This window comes from Seriola lalandi, unplaced genomic scaffold (genome assembly GCF_002814215.2).
Source record: "Seriola lalandi dorsalis isolate HSWRI2012SDOR001 ecotype SW California unplaced genomic scaffold, Sedor1 jcf7180002054883, whole genome shotgun sequence".
Classification (NCBI taxonomy): Eukaryota; Metazoa; Chordata; class Actinopteri; order Carangiformes; family Carangidae; genus Seriola; species Seriola lalandi.
In genome coordinates, this window is record NW_019525658.1 from 5,839,338 (window position 1) to 5,859,650 (window position 20,313).

Sequence of the window (20,313 nt, forward strand, 5' to 3'; positions counted from 1 at the left end):
TTTCAGCCTTGAATTCACATTTGAAAGTTCACTTGACAAAGAGTCACACCTTTAAACAGATATTTTCTTAAAGTATGTTTGCCAATGTTGGGAAGTACTGCTGCATATGTATAAAATTCTGATAGATTGCCTCAAGTGATGTCACTCGAGTTGCATTATGGGTAATGTAGGTGCCAGGTTTTAAAAAGGAAGATGAATGCGTGGAAGGAAAATGATGAAATCTCTGGTTCTGCTTTATTGATTTGGATCCTTTAAAAACAAACAAAAAAAAAAACTTCAAATCCATCCTGAGTTGGACAATGTCAGGAATGCAATGTTACATGACACTTAAAATTGGTTTATGAGAACATTCACAATTTTTTTGTATTGCTATTTAAAAAAAAAGTTTTTAGGTACTAACAAAATTCACAAGCGGTCCACACCTGTTTATAGCCTCATGCACGGATGTTTTATGACTGTAGATTTTAATGTGACACCAAAATCAACTAAAATGAAAATTATATAAAAGTCAAATTAATATTCTGTTTCCTGTGTCAGTGTTATTTACATTACTGTCAGTTTAGTAGTTCAGTTTCAGTTTGTTCATTTTTATCTGACTTTGCAAACTTTTATGGTTCAGTTGCTTCAGCTGCTATTCAAGTCTCATGCTTCAACAAAAACCTTAGGGTCTATGCTCATTGCTGTCCAAGTGAACAGCCTCTGTTATACCTGACTATATTTTATTTGCCTGCCAACTTTCAACAGTTGAACTTTCATATTGTTATTTGTCTTGCAAAAAATGAGGGTGCTGATCAAATCTTACGTACATTTAGTATTCATTAGAATGTAAAGAGCGATTTGTGACTTGTGGCTTACATGTGCAGTTTGCTATATCCAACTTTAAGCACTGAAAAAAAATAAGCCAAACACACTTCAACACCTCAACACAGCAGTCTCCTAGATCATCACTGGAATGTCAATTTAGCACTGAAACTACAGTACCCATGAGCCTGGCTGCAGAGGCATTACATAGTGTGCGTGTCCACATGCTTTCAGGTACATACATATCTCTGCAAACAGATGCACATGCCCACACATACCTTCACATGCAAAGACACAGATGACATAGAACAACACAAACCTTTTCACCCAGACCTTGTTGAGTTAGTAAAGTTCCTTTCTGCGCTCATCAATGAACCAATTAATATGTTGAGACAGGATTAGTGCGGCTTTTAGGTCAAAAACAACATCTCCCAGTGCCTCAGAAGTGCTTGCTGTGGTGGAATGCCACCTGCCATTACCAGGAGATTACCTGTAATCTCTTATTACTTAAAACAGGGTGGAGAGGTTTTCATTGCAAGGCATCTTAGAAAATCAAATTGTGCTGTCAGCCGGGCTTAAGGCTTAGTTTATTCACAGACTCATATTTGTAGGGAAACATGCCTGCATTTGTAGCCTGGACTACTTAGTAGGCCAGAGCCTGAAACAACCGCACAGACATGGTTTTCAGCTCAGACTTTAGTGTCAACACAAGTCAAAATGAACTCCTGTTGTCTTTCTCTTGCCAAGGGATCAGTCCATGAAGATCTTCTGATCATCAAAGTGTTAAACAGTATTTATGCAAACACGGCAAACTGCATGGAGAAGTTTACAGCACAAATCCACACACATTTATCACAAAAACAGGCAGTAAAGACATGTAAAGACAGAAACAGTGGTGAACATGAAAATATTGGTGCATGAACTACATTAGCACTCTCTCTCTCTCTCTCTCTCTCTCTCTCTCTCTGTCTCTCTCTCCTGGATAATTGCTGTTTTGTCTTGACTGCATGTGCTGTTATTTATTTGCACAGGAACTGAGTTTGTTTCCCTCAGGGCGAGAGATGTTTTTCGGCGAGGAGTGTTCCTGGTGTTGTACAAAAAACTGGAATGAGAGAAGCATTGGTATTATTCCCAGCCCTCAAAACACACCCACATATAGCTTTTAAAAAAACAACATCACCAAAATATGAAACGCTGTACCATCAGATTACCTGATGTCTACCACATAAAATCATTACACAGCTTGCATCTGCAGGGGAGGACAGGTAGTTCAGCATGAAGTGTACTGCAAAGTCAAAGCACAAACCTTTATGGGCTTTGCATGGTCAATATTTATCTATGCAGCAAAACAATGGCTACTTTTCAGGCTGAAGCCTGGTATTTTTGAAGGCAAACACAAAGCGGTGCCTGCAGACATCGGACACAGCAGTAGCACAAGCTTGAAGCGCTTGATGTGGTTGAAGAGGACACATCTAACTTTCACTCTGATCCTCATTAAATAAGAGGAAGGAGAGGGGAAATCGGGAGGCAGAGAGATGACATGAGTGAGGGAAGACCAGGCAAAAGGAGGAAGAGGAGTTGTTGGAAACAATGAAAAAACAATTAAAAACTGTGCAGCAACAAAAGGAAAGATGAGTTAATGTCTGTATTGTTTTATAGCTGCTACCTTGATTGTTGTGTCATCTGATATGTTTTATGACAGCAGAAAAAGTCAGTTTCCAAACCTGCTTTAAGACCAACATTCACCACACCACAGTATCAGTGTGCTCCTGTGTTTCACCTTTGTCTCTGCGGTCCAGATGTCAAATGTGGCTACTACAAAGTGAGTGTACCATTGGATTGTGTCTGTAAGACCAGTCCAGGGCTGCATGGGGGAACGGGTGTCTCTGACATGTAAGGCAGGAATTTGTGACAGGCATCTCCCTGGACGAATAGCAGGCGGAGTGAGGATGAACAGAACCTTCAGATGAAAGACCCGGTGCAGCTCGACCCACATTTCCATGTCCTCCCATCAGTCCCCCAACAATTCAGTTCCACGCAGGCCCTGTGAAGGAAACATACCACTGTGACACACTGAGGAGGAATACTGTATGAGTGTAAGTGCAGTGTATTTCTATAGGAAGCATATGTTTATTATTTTGGAAATATTTTGCATGTGTCTATACATGCATGTGAACATACGGGATTGCTTTTTGTAGACTCATGACTATGTGTGCATCTGTGGGTGTAGGTGTGTGTGTATGTAATGATTTACTGTATATCAAAGAGAAATGCTCCAGGTTCATGTAAGTCACTGGGCCCTTAAACGTGCTGGATGGATTGGTAGGTTATATATTGACACTGATATACAGTACATTATACCATATTATATCATTCATTATTCATTCATTAGTCATACTGCTTATCCTTTCAGGGTTGCAGGGGGGCTGGAGCGAGGATGGGGTACACCCTGGACAGGTCACCAGTCTATCACTGGGCTAACATATAGAGACAAACAACCAATCACACTCACATTCACACCTACAGGCACCTTGGAGTCGCTAATGTCTTTGATTGTGGGAGGAAGCCGGAGTATCTGGCAGAAACCCACCCAGGCACAGGAAGAACATGCAAACTCCACAGAAACCCAGAACCTTCTTGTCGTGAGGTGAGAGTGCTAACCACTGCACCGCTGTGCCACCATATATCATCGTGTCATATCGTATCGTATCGTATCGTATCGTATCGTATCGTATCGTATCGTATCGTATCGTATCAGATTGTATTGTATTGTTCTCTTGTTTATGCGTTATGTTAAATAACTGTAAAACAAAATTTAACAATCACTGAAGGGGTCACATCACTGTACAGTAAGATTAAGTGCAGATCTTCTGAATGTTCCCAGCAATGGCTGAGTTTGCTCACAGTACTTATGGCTGAAATGAATGTGTTAATGATTTGTTTGTGTCAAAATGCCACATGTAGCACCTTACCCTGAAAATGAACACACTGAGCAATCCACTGAGAAACCTGATCCATCTTTAAATATAGTATATTCAACATTTCAGAGGCAGTACCTCTGATTATCAAACAATACATAAATCATACAAGGATGAAATTGGGTAATATTCATTAACAGCGGTCCACTGAGATGGGCTTGTTTAGGTTCCCTGCATGATTCATCATAACAGCTGCTTGGGTTAATGGTTTCAACTGAATAATCAGTTATATAATTTTGCCACGCCTCTGTTGACACTTGAGTCTTAGTGGAACCATTTTTCAATTAGGTGATTAATTTCATTGAACTGACAAATTAGTACCTCCTGTGAAGAGCTTCCCTGAGTGTGTGAAGCTTATTTAGAAAGACTGCGCTTTATTTCGCAATTAATCTGATCTTGATGAATGTATCACTCTGGCCATTTGTTATCCAGTGAGGGGGAGAGTGGGAGAAAAGGAGTGGTTGACTGTTCCACTGTAAATATGGATTGTGGCTCTTATTTTTCATGATGGTGGTTGGGTTAGTGTCTGGAGTCTGAGAGGGACCACCTGGGCCAGAGGTTTGTAACCAGAGAGCAGGTTTTCAACTCTGCACAAAACCAGTGTTTCAAATCTCATATGCACAAAGCCAAGATATCAAAGCGGTAATAGCTCATATGTAAAATGTGAGGTGAGAACTTCCACATGACCTCAGGGCGTCAAGTGGAGTAGAGTTACCTTTTCCTCATTGTCAACAAACTGCTTGTTCACTCTTACGGAGAGCTGAAGTGAATCCTTATTGACTTCAGCGTCAATCCTTCTATCGCACAAAATTCTGATGATTTCAAAAAGAGGACAGCATTTATTTAATTATTATCATAATTATTGGCAATTCCAGTAATGAATGTTCAACTCAGTAATACTAAAATGTAACATACACATTAAGGGTAGGAAAGGAGTACTACCTAAAACAAACAGCGCTAATGGTCTCAGGTTAACACACATCTCTGGTGATAAAAGAAGTCAGCAGAGCCATATTCTAGGATGTTTTATGGCTGAAATCCATGTTCCTCACACCTCAGAATATAGTATAAAAAAACATGTCTTTTTTTCCCTCAGCCGTGTAGTGCGTATGATAGTTCATCAAGCAGACAAGTGAAAACACAGAGAAGTGTGTGTTTCTTCGCAATGCCTGAAGCTTTTCGTCTGACCTTCTCCCCTCTCCATCTCCCTTTCACCTTCTCCCTCTCTCTCTCCTCTGCCCTGGGGCACCGATGGGTGGGCCTTTAGGAGAGGCCAGAGAGTGGTGGTGGTTAGCCATACCTAAGCAAGGAAAAAAGAAAGAAGGATGATGGTTAGCCTTGACGTTGTTGAGACAGTGGTTGGGTGAGGAGAAATGAGGTAAATATCAATGGCGGTGGTCTCACATAGCTCATTAGTCAATGTCTGCAGTTCACTGTCTGAGCATCAGCTCAGAGCAGCCCCAGGGTTCGCACCACCTCCACCACTACCACTGTCCTCCTGGAGAATTGTACCCAGGCAAAAATAAAGCAACCTGAGCCGGGCATAAATCATTAGGAACATTTGTTACCTCGGGTAATTGTGCTTCATTCATCTTCAGGCCTTTTCCATTTGTCAGCTCCCAGAGGCTGCTGGGTGTCAGCTGCACAGGCCTGTGCTGTAGGTTCGCCTGACTGTGCCTGACCAGAGCTACAGGAGAGCAGCGAATCAGGAAACAGTCATACATAATGCAGCAGGGTTAGACTGATACTACACTGGGCTGCTACTCCTACTAAATTTTCTTTGACATTAGAGCTCAGTTATTCACAGACTTGGTGCATTTGATCATAATTGTTTGAACAAAAACACCTTATTTTATTATTTAGTTTACACTTTATTATTTATTTGCATTGCAAGAACGTTTTTTTTTGTTCTTATTCAAAATATTAATTTATCCAGACCTAACTAAGAGTTAGCATGCTAAAGGAGAAGTTGGAGCCTCAATGGTTAAAATTTGTTTATATGCACATATTATTATGTATTTGTGTTTATAAACCATATATGTTAACTGGCCTTGGTAATTGTACAATCTATAGTTTTAATTGATATGAAGGTTGAAATTGTAAAATAAACTGAAACAGAAGGACAAATTGAAAATCAATCTTCAGCTGCTCCAACCTGAAACTCATCCTGATTTCCCTCCTTTTTCTCCCCCAAAGATCCCTGCATCATCTGAATACTGAAGACAAACACTCCACGTACAACTACACATACTGCAAGTAACTGCCTGCTGTGCAAATTCATGCTGGCTAGAAAACAAGTTCAAATAATTTGTGGTTGAGACATAAACACACCTTGAAACACAGCTGAACACAGGCGGAGAAGAAGCTGAATGAGCACCGACCGAGGGTGTGTTTTCATGTGTATTGTGATCTGCTCTTTAGGCAGGCATCTATTAACACCAATTGTAACCTCACTGCCTTGGAACCTGTCTACAGCTGTTAGCACCCTGCCACCTCCATTCACCTTAGTGACATGAACGTCTTTAACACACTGTCGTCTGGAACACACACACATTACGCATGCACATACAGCACTAACACCACTCTACTTAACAAAAGGCAATCTTGGATCTGATGACGTCTCAGGTCTTTTTTCCCTTTTAAAGCTCCCCTGCATCTCTTTTAAAGAGTAAAGAAGCACAGCAGGAGAACGTGACACCACATAAAGACAAGGAAAGAGAGAAGTAGAGGAACAGAGAGGGAGGGAAGTAAAATATTACTCGTTGAGAGTAAAAACATCTTCTCCATCCTGAATAGTCCCTCTTGGCCAGTCTGTGAGGCCTGATACTCAAACTGAATGGCTGTTTCATTGCAATCAATTGAAAGTTGAGGGACTCACAAGAGATTGATTAGAAAACACCCAACTCAAGCTGGGAAACTCAAGAGAAAAATGCAACAGTTCTGAGATACCAAGTTTCATGTGGTTGTTGTTGCATCTTTGCCATCATTTAACAACACCCATAGCACAGAATCAGATACAGACAGGTAGCCAAGGTACAGTAGTCCGGGTGATTAGGGGAGAGGATGTGATAAAGCTGTTTGTTTTCTGGAGAGATAACGTGTTGAGACATTGCTAGAATGTGGAAATTTACATGGAAACAGATGCAGGTTTGTTTACAACACTAAAGTTAGTTCACTTTGACAAGGTACATTTCAAGTAATACCAAAAAAAACATGTGGGCTGACTTCAGTTTGTGTTGCTCTGACAAGCTTCAAGTGCAAGTGTGTTTTTGGTTTGCCCAGTGTGAAACCCCCAGTTCACCCACAAAAAAAATTCTACATAAATAATGTGAATGTCATATTTTTTATTGAAAATGGTTTAGTTTACAGCTCTCAAAAAAAAAGAACTTTCAAAACTGATTCAACTGAAGATGAGAGATCCTGACTTTTAATCCATACTCATAGAGACAAGAGTTAACATTGGTGTTGCTCTCCACGGCTGAAGACAGTTCTTGGTGAGTAAAGGAATTAAGTTTTTTGAGACGGGTAAGTAAACAGCTGTTAATGCCAACGTTGGCTATGTAGCAATATCAAAACAAAGCTCCTTTAATTCAATGTCTGACACTGAGTTAACGTAAAAGAATCTATAGAAACACTAAAAGTCTCCAAATATTAAAGTAAGGCCACTGGTAAAAAGTGCAGGAATTGGCTTTTCTTTTTTCTTTTTTTTTGCTTTTCTGTCTGGTGATGAACAAACTGTTACAAATATGCAATGCACATAGAAAAGTTACAAGTGATGTCAGACTGTTTCATACTGCCAAACCAGAGAGGAGAGGAGAGAGGAGGAGAAAAGTGGCTAATGCCCGATAAGGTCTGACTAGCATATTACATTTGACCCTCTGAAGTTCACCTGCTCCGTGTGGCACAGCTTACCATGGTGATCTATCCTGGTTAAAAGTGAGCCAGCTTTGTGATGGAACAAAACCTGAGTTAAGCCCAAAGATATCTGGATAACCTCCTAATCTTGCTTTGTGGTACAGGCCACAGACCCCCTGTTTATATTGGAGGTTTTATGTTAAAAATGTGTAGTTGCCAATCCCAAGCTGAGATAACCCCTATGACATCATTAGGGTTATTTTCTCAAACTTGGCAAAGTTCCTCTGGAGCCACAGAAGATTTACACAGCTGTTTTCACAGGCTGAGTCGTTTCCTCCATGACAAGAAAACAGAAGTTTAGGTGTAAATATAGCAGAGTGTATTTCCACAGCACAATGTAATAGTAAGATAGATCTCTCTGCCACAAACTTATTAATGAAAGTTGTGCATGTTAATTTGTGAAGAGAGTAGAGACAATTTATAACCAGAATAATAAGAGTGCAGATGTGTAATGAAGAGACAAGAAATAATTACAAACAGAGGGAGAGACACATTCATAGAGTGCTTTCGGCTCTTCTAAGGATCGGGCCCTTGAGTAGCTGGGTGGCTGTTGCTGACAGGTGAGGATGTCTTTTATCAACAGGTGTTAGGAAGCCAATGAAGATATGAGGACAGATAGCGCAGGCAGGCGGTACAAACAGGGAAGAGAGTACGAAAAAGAGAGATGGAGAAAAACCGCAGACAAGGTGTGTGCACAACCACAGCCACATTCTCAGCCTGAAAAACACCCTTTCACCACCACCCACCCCCCACCCCCCACACACACACACACACACACAAACTTATCTCCCTAGATCTGAAGGAGGCGGATGCGCTGAGGATCTACACATTGCCAGTTCCAGCATAATTAGTAGGACATGCAGCCAGCCGTTGCCCGAGCTCACTAACACACATTTGGCCCCAAAACAAACAAGCAGCGATCTAGAACAAACAGTGCTAATGCCCTGAAGTCAACTCAGCCTTTTATCAGGAATGTCTCACACCCTGCTCACACACTCCAGAGTTCTGCACATGTAAATTCATTATTAGGTTATATCAGATAGATACATAAAAATACAAAGGGCATGGCCGGTCTCGTGGCATAGGTGACATACGCCTGGAGCGCTGAATGTAACAGCTGAGGCGACGCAAGAATGCCACAAACATAACAACAGAATCAGCCAACACAATGATAAACATAGTGAGCTGTTGAACTGTCAGTCACAAGTTGATAACATGATGGAATAAACACTGCTCAATACTCAATTGCAAGTAAAAATCCTACTTAAAGCACATAAAAAGAAAAATGGAGTTAAAGTTTCAGAGTAAAAGCACTGGTTTGGTCCCTCCGACTGATATATTGTTATACACATATGACACCATTAGATAATACTGAAGCATTGGTGTGTCAGCAGCATGTTACTGTTGTAGCTGCTAGAGGTGGAGCTACTGTGAACTAGTTTATATGCAGTTTTACTGTATATACAGGGACACCAGATCAACCTGAGGGGAAATACTCAAGTAAAATGTAAGTACCTCAGAATTGTACTTAAATAGTACTTGAGTAAATGTACTTAGTTACTTTCCACCTGCACAAAGGAGACAGAAGCAACATGTGCAAACTGCAAGCACATAAACATTGCTGTCTATTAAATTTTAAAAGATTACATGGAGCAGCATCATATTATATGATTGTTTAGTATTTTGTATTTGGAGAAAGGGCAGGGTTCACTCAGTCATTGAGGAAAATATTATTTGATATATATAATGCATGAGAGGCATAAACAAAGTTGCATCTGTGATGGCCGTCATCCATGAAGCGTTTTGTAAAAATACAAAACCGTGTTCTATTGAAAATTGCACACAAAACATGAAAGAAACAATATGCAACATACCATGAAGAACGCAGTGTATTACAAAGGACAAGATGGATGAGTCAGGACAGCGAACAAAGCTTCCTGTCTGCTCTGCCAGATGGGCACCTTCGCTGTTGTGAAAAATCCAAGCTGGCTTCAGTCCAGACAACAGGCGCAACTGCAATATCTGTCCCCAGGGAAACAGGGCTATCTCTTAGTGCTCAGGTAGTGGAGGGGGGTTCTGGGGGTCAGCATCCTGCTGCTAAACCTGGAAAAGGAAACTAATCAGGGTCAAAGAGGGCCACAGTGTTGAGTGAGACTCCACATGGGGACAGGGTATTCAAAGTTTATTCCTCTCTCTCTAACTCCACCATCTTCATTAAAACTCTGCACCTGGGCCTAAGACTGATCCATGGGGAACCCCCTCATGGTCACCACCAGTCAGACCCTTAAATCTGTCCCCAGCCCTTTATTCATTCCCCACTTATCCCCCCTTTCTCCCTTATTCTATGCTCTCTGCCATTTTGGGTCAAGCTCAGAGCTACAACACTGAGCTGATGTGGACAGGAAAGGGATGAGATAGGATTAGAGAGATAACAGAAAGCCAAAGCTGGGTTTGTTGCTCAGAAAAATGATCGCTCCAGTCTCTGCTTGTTGGTCTCACAATTAATAATGGGTTGTAATCAGAGACATTTTTCAGCGCCTCTCCTGGGTTTCAGGAGCTTGGCTGCCAGTTGTCATCCGGTGTTGAGAGGGCGACACAGGCCCAGAACCAGCTAATACCTGATGAAAAGCCTCTGTTGGCTTTCATCTTACACACACACACACACACACACTCACACACACAGAGAGAAATGATTAGGTGCTCACATTCAAGCACTTCCATTTTCAGACATGGCATATGTAACATTGCTACATCTATCTGTTAAAGCGATGGCTTTAGATGTTCATAAAGATAGACTTAGATAGCTAGATAACCAATAACAAATAATCAAACAGACGTCTAAATTCATTTTTTGCACAAAGCAGTTTATTCTTGACTATCTTAAGACGGACTGTGGTACAATGAATTCTGGGTAAAAAAAAAAAAAAAGAAATTTTTTGACTGAGGAACCACATCCAACCACTGAGCTCCATTTACCCCCAGCAGAAAATGTTTTGGAAGAATATACAGTTACAAGGATGTTTTTTTATTTTAAATATATTTTCTTGGGCTTTTTTGCCTTTATTGGACAGGATAGTAGAGAGAGACAAGAAATGGGGAGGCAGAGAGAGGGGGAATGACATGCAGTAAAGGGCCGTCCGATGCAGGATTCGAACCAGGGCCTGCTGCAGCGAGGACTGTAGCATCTACATATGGGGCGCCACTCGACGCCCCAGGATGTTTTACTTTCAGTGAAGAGTGTAGAAAATAAAAATATAAATCTAAAAAAACTCTTTCTCTTCTCATTGCTCTCTCCATAACAATGTCAGCAAACCACAAATTATGAGCCATGTTTTCCTGTTTTTTTTGTTGTTGGGTGCTATTGGTCAGCGCAGGTGTCACTGATTGTTAATATGGTAACATTGTGAGTTATCCTGCGGGTAAGGTCTCTAATTTTCTTTGGCTTAAAATTAGTCAGTCTTTATTTTTGTGAAATGGTTTTACTTGTATTGTATATGATCTATGAGCAAAATTAAGACTGGCCTAATGCTACAGACCAGTCTAAACTATCTTTGTGAAACCAGCCCCAGGATATAAATGTTTCTTGTGATTTTATTCAGACATGACGGGACCACTTTGGAAAGAACAGCGATGCTTGCATATATATTTGGTGTTATTCTCTCACAAGGCTCATTTTGTCATCAAAACCTTAAAGCTGCCCTGTGGAGAAAACTGTTTACAGTCAGTGTTTCTCACAAAAGTTCATTGTGTGTATCCTTAAGGTCTAACAAACATGCTGAGTGCACTCCTTTCTGCTGAAAACAGTTGCAAGCCTGGTCTGTTTGAAAATTGTGAAACCTGCATTGTTTACATCCAGCTAGGTAGCAGACTGCACTGGCACCTTACCTGCATTAGCATTAGTAAATGGCATGAAACCATTGGTAGGAATCACATCACTAGTGTGCATGTGCACATGTAAAACAGGGACCCACTAATGAAAATCTCCATAGCCCTGCTATTGGCCAGAAACTCCACAGGGCATCTTTAATTAATGATCAATGTGAGTGCAAGGGAAGCTGGCCTCTGTGTTTGATCAGTGAATCCTACACCTAATACTATAACCCCAATAAACGTCTTTTTATTAGATACAGAAATATACCACCTTGTTGGGACTCACATGCTGTATATAGTGTTTTGGCAGATTTTTTGGATACATTTATATAGCACAGGTGAACAAAATGTGAGTTTAAGTTTTCTGTGCATGTTTTAATCTTGGGCTGTTGTGGCCCTCACATGTGCCCCGTCGAAAGTGTCACAGTAATGTATAGGTACGATGTACTGAATGTCACAAGCACTTGAGACTGACTCATTGAACTGCCATCATGTTTACACAATGAGGTGCATGTTTGAAATGAGCTTTAGTCTTTTGTGGCATGTGCGTCTGGGCCTGTCTATTCTAAATAACATTATGTGATCACACAATTATTTGTTACAATTATTGTCTGTGCCAACACTCATTATTGATTGCTGTAAAGATAATGATGTTATCTGACACTGCCATTATACTGGATAAAAGTATCGGTCACATAACATGTAGATCCTCAACGCATCCGCCTTTAGTCACACAAAATCAAACATGTCTGAGGTGTGGATGTTTATTGCGAAGCTTAATAACTCAAAGCTATTTGTGCTATGAGGTGAATGTTATTTAACTGCCATTCCAGTAGGTTTTGTCTGCAGGCCCATGCCATATGTCCTGCCAAGAGTGTTTACACCAAAAACCATTCGCTCTGAGTAACTCTGCGCAGCCAACCGGGCCATAAGTGGCGTCACGCAGCTGCTCCAGCCGTGGCCCGGTCTGAATCTGTGTTATTGTTACTGGTAGCATTACCACGCTTAAGTGCGACAACATAATTTGTAACAATAAGAACAAATTAGCTCGATGCCATCTGTGTACGGCATGTACATATAGCTCTGTGAATGGAGAGAGAGAGAGAGAGAGAGAGCGATACGAACCACACAAACACAGAGGAACGAGCCCTGCACACAAAACACGTGAGCACAAATGTCTCTCTACAGTTTGTCTCTCAAACACAAGCGGGCTCGGATTTCAGGCCTTGTGGTCTCCCAAAGATATATCGAAGTACACATCAGGCTGTGTGTCACTACTGTTTACAGGAAAGTGATTTATGGGGCTTTTTGGGGAGAAGAGGGAAGGGTGATATGGTCTGAATGAGTTTCAGAGAGAAAGTGAGAGGACGTCAAGCTACCATTAAATAACCACCGCGAAATTCATTAATGAGGATTATTTATCCAAGAAAAGAAAAGTTGAGCGAATATACAGCAATTCATGTCCATTATGACATAAAAGCCATTAGTGAATTAGTCTACAAAGTAATGTTTTTTGTCTTGTGGTATGTTGGATGTGGAAACTTGGCATAATGCTTGTGCAAATGCCAGACATAACTGCATGGGAGCAAGATAAACATAGTTTGCATGTTGTCAAATAAAGCAACTGCACCAGACATGTGGAAAATCTATGTTCCTCTGTGCCGTCTTCATATGACAGGCTCTTTGTGTTGGACACAGAGAGCAACTTGTCCGACAAGTAGGGTTCCATTCTATTTAGACTAAATGTGTGTATCCGTGTGTGTGTGTGTGTGTGTGTGTAGGAAGCTTATATCCTTGCACTTACAGTACAGGTCGAGCCATAGCACACGTGCACACTTCACAGGTCCCTAGCTGTGTATTCTCAAAACACTGACGTCTCGGGCAAATATGCCATTATGGAGGCATAGTGGCGTACTGTCAGTAGAGATAGAGAGCGAGATAAAAACCTCTCACACAGGAAAAAGAAAAAAACTCCACTCACAGTTGAACAGATATAAGGGCATGTAGCTTGTCACATGCAGGAAAGACAAATTTGAGTCTTAGCCTTTTGAAATACATACTTTTGACAAAAAAAAAAACAGAGTTAGAAGAGGTAGAATTGGTGACCAATCTGTTCTGGTATGGCTGAGGTTGAAAGACTATTAATGTGTTTGGAAGTAGATAATAGAAAGATAAACCCAAAACCTCTCTGGGTCTCAGATTCACTTAAAGTCCAACTGACATTTGAATTCCTCACTGTATGTGTAAGGAAATGTTAACTATTATTAGCTGTTAGCTATTATTCACATTTTTCCATTTTATAAAAGAGGATGAAACTGTTTTTGGACATATTGTGGCGAGCACTAATGTAGGGAGAAATATCATGGCAGAAAAATAAATAAAACTTCCTCTCTAGAAAAAGTACTCTCCATGATTGATATTTTGTTTAACATGATTTTCCCACATGATAATGGAAAACTGGGGCTGGAAGCACATCTACACTTACTTCCTCATTGAGAAATCTGGATCAGGCCTCGTGCCCCGCCCACCACATCTGCTTTTGCTAGGCTAGCAGGTGAAAGAGCACAGAGTATCAAGATAGTCAGAGGAGGAAACATCAGAGAGACTCAGTCAGACCCAGACTCAGATGAGGAGTCTGTTGAGACCAGAATCAGAGACTAGCAGACGGATCAGAGCGGTTAGCGTAGTTATCTTTAGTTTCATTTATGTCGTTTGGTAGCTCGTTAGCTTGGTAGCTTGTAACTGGCAGTGGCTGACACAGTGTTGGTTGTGCTAATGCAAACTCTCTCTCTCTGTTCCTGCAAGTTGATAGGATTGGTTCCTTAGGTTATATGAGAAATTTTTATGAGGCTGTCATTGGTTCACTGCAGTTCCAAGGTGGAAATACTCGGTCATGGTATTGACTGCTTATTTCGCTCATGATATATTTTGTATTATATAAAAACCATCAGATGGAGCTCACATGTTAACAAGGTTAAACACAGAGGATGTATATTATACAGATTTCATCTCAAAAATGAATGCAAAGTTCAGTTTGACTTTTCATAATAATATCAACACCAATTTGTATGAAATTACCCTCCATGATTATTGATTTCTACAGAAGTTTACATGTACAAATTCTATGTAGTTTTCATTTTCTCTCTGTGACACTGTGCCTGGTATGTAACCCTAATGAAATAGTGCTCTGTATATTTTTATAACTAGCACCATGTGTCTGTGTTACAAGGAAACATGATGGTATGTCATCAATGCCATCAGGACAAATTTCTCTCTATTTATTGCATTTGGCGATTTAAGCAATTTTGATTTTGATGGGGATCAAACTGAGCTGAACGATATCAGCCACATGTGCCGTGCTGCAGTTACAAACCACATGAAACAAAAAGAGGTGGGGGCGAGAGGAGGAGCGGGGCACCAATTCGGTCCAGATTCAAACACTCAGTGGAAGGTGGCCTAGGCTCAAACACCAAAAGACCACCCCAAAGTCACCCTGTGGTCTCGCCAAAGACAAATGGGGCGCTGAGGCTCGGTGGCATCACAGAAAAATAGATCCAGTTACGGTGATATACGGAGTAGCTCTGTCTTACTCTGTCTGGTGTTTTTGTTTTAATTGTTAAGTAGCACACTGCCAAGAATGCAAGGAATTCCAACAAAGATGGAAAAGAACTGGTGGAAAAAAAATCAAATTGATCCATAATGCCTTGTGTGCTTTGGCAGAGCAAGAATGGTCTTTTTTTTTTTTTCTTTCTGGGAGGGTGAGACGAAGAAGGAGGTATAAGACCGGGAGTGTGGTGTTTATTGGTTTCTGCCAAGCCAGTCAGAGAAGCAAACACAAGCAGAGTGAAACCTGATCGACTGGCACCGTGCCTGGACCAGCGGTGGCGCAGTGCAGCGTCAGGGGAAAAACACTCACAAACATACACAAGCACAAGACCCAGGTCTCCAAATAATCACAAGATGAGCCAGCCAGATAAAAAAAAAAAAAACACATCACTGAATTTAAGGTAAAACCTACAAAAAAACCGTCTGAGCATGTCTTATGGACCAGACAGGGAACAGGAGAGCTGTGGATGATCGAGGATGACTTTTAAGAGTCTCCTCGGATGCGGGGAAGTTTTCCAATTGAAGTTTACTAATTCCATCCCCTTGATCCCATACCACTTTTCTCCACCCACACACACACACACACACACACACATACTCCGGCCCAGCAGGAAAATCCCTCTGTGGCCAGGCATTTCTTTTTAACTTGATATGCTTGTGAATCACCCCCAGTGCTGCAGTGCTGCTCCACTAATGAACACAGGGCCCACAGACGGAGCTGTCCATGCCCTGCTACGCTCCCCGAGCGCACTGGAAAACAGGATCCAGCTGCCCAGCACCCTGTCATTATAGGAAAAAAAAACTCCCAGAACACCCTCTGCCTGCCCCTAGACCCGTCTCATCCCCTGACCACATCTCATACTCACCAATCATGCCTTCTGCAGCTAACCTTGGTCTGGACTTAACCTCAGGAACCTTTTCAACCCTGGCCCAGCTGGAGCAATAACCTGCATCTCACATTATTCATCTCTTGTTTTGATTACTTCCTTTATCAGAGCACCACAACCAAGCGGTCCCACTTCCTTCAGCATAACCACACACTCGTACGGCACCTGAGATTCAGTTCAGTGACCGCAGAGCCAGAATAATCTTGGCAGTCTAGGAATTCAACTTCATTGCGCTGTTGCTCAATGCATTTTGTTTACATGCAGTGTCTGACTTCTGCTCGAAGCCTATCTCCATTTTCACGCCCGCTGCACACAGCTCCTGATAGTTGTCTTTATTTTTGTTGATGCAGTATACATACTATAGTGAAAGCGATAAATCTGCAGCGACAGTCTTGGATCTGTATCTGAAGCAGACACCAATATAAATATGAGCATGATGTATGGAGGGGGAGGGGGGTGGGGGATGGAGGAGAAGGGATTCAGGGGGTTGGCATGAAATTCCCATCTGATAACCTCTTCAAAGCGATGGGCTTGTGACGTGTGAGTCTTTGCAGCAGGATGGCATGGGAAACGGCACACAGAAACACACACACACGCACACACACACACACAAAAGGACACACAAACGCAGACAAAGGCACACACACACACACACACCACATGCCCAGCTGATACCAGCATCAGGGTAGATTGAAGCCATATCTAATATGCTGAGTGAAAAGTAAACACAGCATTGTGGCATCAGGGCTTCCCGCTTACTGACAAACCATCTGACTCAAAACAAGCCCGGGGCCAGGAGGCTTCCAGGAGCCCAGGGTAGGGCTGGCTGGCCATAAAATACAGATGTACATACTCACATACACACACACACACACACACACACACACACACACACACACACACACACACACACACACACACACACACACAAAACAAGAGTCAGCTAGATATAATTGCTCTGTTGTTGTTCTGTCATTAGCAGTTATAACTGAGCGACACCAAAATGATTTCCAGGGGCACAGGGGAGATTTGTGAACAGTCTGTGAGATCTGTTACATTTATCCACATCTGAGGCAGGTGAGTAATTCTTAATAAATCTATAAGTTATGGTCATTCATGCTTTCTCATTGGGTCCTCAAGAAATCCAGCTGATGATGTTCCCAACCTCTGAGGCATGTGACCTTCTGAAGTGAAACAATGTCTATTCATAAACCATTGAAACAAGTTGTATATTTCTCTGTGAGTCAAATTAATTTTATTTATATACGCTAAAGACACAAATCTGAAATTTGCTTTAAGCGGCTTTACAATTTGCACACCATATGTCACCTTATATCCGTATAGGTCCTTGATGTAGAGAAGGGAAATACACAGTATGGGAAACAAAAGGAAGAAACTTGAAGAAAAGGATCATTTGAAAAGTTTTAGGAGCCTGATGAAGCATTTCACAATGAAAGAAAGATATGAGAAAGACAAACAAACCTGATGGATGGCTCATTCACCATCTTTTCTCAATCATATCACAATCACATATCTTCATCAGCTCCAACATCATTAACTGATGGAGTTTGCTCGGTTGCCATGGAGATAAATCCGCTGATGTGAATCCACTAGCTGTTAGGAGTACCTTCATAGCACTTTTTCTTAAGACTTCTCCTCCATGTTATCTTACACTTTAGGATTAAGACTAAAAGCTACAGTAGTAAGTGGAGCTGGAGTTGCACTGTACGAGGTCAAGAATCAACTTTGATGCATAATTTGTGGAGCAGAAATATGTTGTTTCTCTTGCTTATTTTCTTGTTAATAAGCTTGTGACACCTTAGATTTATCTGGAGGGTTATCACGGGGCCCCGACTCCTGGTTGGGAACTAGTGATGTAGAACATAACTCGTTTAAAGACTGAACACACAGGCTCACATGATGCATGCAGATTAACTCATGTAATACAAGTGCACGACTGAATCTTGTAATTCTTTAATTGTCCCACCAGGGATCTGTCCCGCACTGAGACACTGCTCTCTGTCTGTGCAGTGATATCCCCTGAGCTCTGTTTGTTGATGTGTCAAAAGCAAACACCTCGCTGCTCTGCGATATTTTGACAATGAGCCTGTGTGTTTGGCTGACTGGCGTTTAACAGACTCCCCTGCTGGCTGTGTTGTAGACACAATAAAGGAACCATCAGACGTGGCAGAGGGGGATCTGACTTCTTCCCCACCCACACCCTGTGCGACTCTCTGCTGCAGTCTGTCTTGTGGCCTGAAACGTTTCACAAATCATGTTAACAAATATCCCAGGCTGGGTATCCTGTGGTTTTTCACTCCAGAGTACAAGGAGTTGTGTGCTTTTGTTGTGGCCACAGAGATTCAAGATGATCTTGGAGAATGCTAGGAGCATGTGAAAAATATTTGTAGCCATAGAGAAAGGCCAATTGGTATTAATGGTGTGGCATGTGGTAGAGGCCACGGGAAGTATGTGTTTGAATCTGTGTGTGTGTGTGTGTGTGTGTGTGTGTGTGTGTTCGGTCTGGGTCACTCAGACACACTTGTTTCCCAGTAGGATGGATCTGATGGGGGCCACAGGGCAAGGAGCAGACAGATTCATCAGAGTCGTCAGCTCAGGGTGTCCGGTATCCCAGAGTGCAGTGCTGCAGCTGCCAATCCTGCATTGGCAGCCATGATGGGCTCCAGGTGGACAGAAAGGCAGCTTCAGATACAGACCCTTGCGTTAGGAGTGGGCTCTGCTTTGAAATACTGCAGAGGAGTAACTGCATCTAAGCTTCATCATATGTCCCGAAGGTGCTGCTTGTACAAAGTGGAATTTTTTTTTCTTTTTTATATGAAATTTACTGTATACAATGTTTATGTTGACAAAGACTCCATTCATTTAGGCTGAAAGGTCCTTCAGAAGGAAATATTTTATCACATTTTCCCCAAAATATATGTTTTTTTTATAATTTTTAAGATTTTGAGATATTCATTAGGATTTAAAATAAAGTTTCCCTGCTCTTTTTTTTTTACCAGAAAATATATACACAAGAGCCAAAATGTCTGACTTGAAAAGAGTATTCTGGATTTTGGATGTGTAAGAGCATATTTAAAACTGTCAGTGAGTAGGTCAGTTTAAATGGTTTCTTATGTAAAACTACAAAATATTTAGGAAAGTCCTCAGCATTCATTTTTTATGCTCACAGTGTTTCTCAGCTTAGGTTAAATGTATTCATAAATACTCAAACCACTTGTTAGTTTGTCTGCAGTGTGAGAATTTTTCTTAGATCCTTATCACACATTTGAAAAATGACCTTCAGCAGAGCTCGCTCATAATAGATTTTTGTCTCTCCTCTCCTTCAGTGCAGGATGCCTTGTTAAATCCGGAAATTTGTGACAAGTTTGATTTAGGGCTGTTTGGACTGAAACAGCAGAAGCTCCTTTTAGCAATCAATCAAATCAAACTGAAAGCAGTTATTTTTCTAACCTGATGTGCATCGCAAAGGTATGAAGGCAAACCTATAAATATACCACTTCATTCAGCTCTGACACAACTTACACTTATCATGGAACGATTTTTCTTTCTCACACTTTACCCCCGGTGATGTACAGTACAGGCGTCCCGGCCACCAACTGCTGTACAAGAAAATGATAAAGTAATTAATTTGCCAATTTGTGAACAAAGAGTAAATAATGTCACATCTGACAGGTAATACATTTGATCTTTAAAGTTGATCTTTACTCTCAGCAGTAAAACAGACAGTTCAAACAAACACCAGAAATGTGGCAGTGAAAATCGGCTTTTACTAATATTGCATTCATCTTTTGCATGTTTTACACACGTAGCTTGTAGTCGACAGTGACATACAATTCATGCTCTTAACGCTTACTCTCATTTGTGTTGGCGCACAGTCACAAAAGTATAGGGCTGTGCAGTTAGTTAGTGATATGCACCTATATAATACTGCACTATTCACATATGAAACTAGAGATTTAGAATGGACCAAAAGTGAGACAAAGTTATACTTTTAAGTACAAGTCTAAAGCCTTGGCTATGAAGTCCTAAGTCAAGTCAAAGCCCCAAGCTTTGTGTTTTAAGAGCCAAATAAGCAATAGAGTGCAGCAGGAATTACTCCTAACTGGACAAATGTATGTGTAAGAATAATAAACATTTGATTGTCATAAATTTTATTTTCTGCTTTAATCAAAAAGCCAATGGAAAGATTTCATTACCTTTTTTGTCGATGGAACCAGAGTGATGTTAATTTCTGG

At 41.2% G+C, this 20,313-nt stretch overlaps 1 long non-coding RNA gene across 2 annotated transcripts; it reads right to left on the reverse strand.

Moving 5' to 3' along the window:
* Positions 1-215: 215 nt before the first annotated feature.
* On the reverse strand, positions 216-8,374 carry LOC147817148 (uncharacterized). Of its 2 annotated transcripts, XR_015436616.1 has the most exons (4): positions 5,348-8,374; positions 4,968-5,079; positions 4,495-4,591; positions 216-2,845 (listed from the first exon to the last, which is right to left on the reverse strand). It is a non-coding gene; the product is annotated as an uncharacterized LOC147817148 (long non-coding RNA). The 2 variants fall into 2 exon arrangements; XR_015436615.1 differs by having other exon boundaries at positions 4,495-5,079.
* Positions 8,375-20,313: the final 11,939 nt, after the last annotated feature.